Here is a 288-nt window from a genome sequence, read left to right as displayed (position 1 = left end):
ACTATTTATTATTTGAGGCGATCCATCAGCAGGCAGAGGCACAGCTCTTCAGTGAGGTTATATTTGTTAGTAATCAAAAAACACAGATGATATCCATTCACATACAGCCATTTCACATCATCCAACAGTACTTTCAGTCAATACTTCAACCAATCACAAATTGAAAACATGGTTATTTTACAGCATGGACCTATGCTCTAGATATCGGGAACACTAAACCACAACAAGCCAGTCTTGTATTTCTACCTCAGGTAATGTATCATATGAGGTTTTATATATATATATATA

Source organism: Morone saxatilis, unplaced genomic scaffold, assembly GCF_004916995.1.
Source record: "Morone saxatilis isolate NCDOM2014 unplaced genomic scaffold, NCSU_SB_2.0 Contig3, whole genome shotgun sequence".
Classification (NCBI taxonomy): domain Eukaryota; kingdom Metazoa; phylum Chordata; class Actinopteri; family Moronidae; genus Morone; species Morone saxatilis.
Note: the sequence above shows the minus strand (reverse complement) of the source record.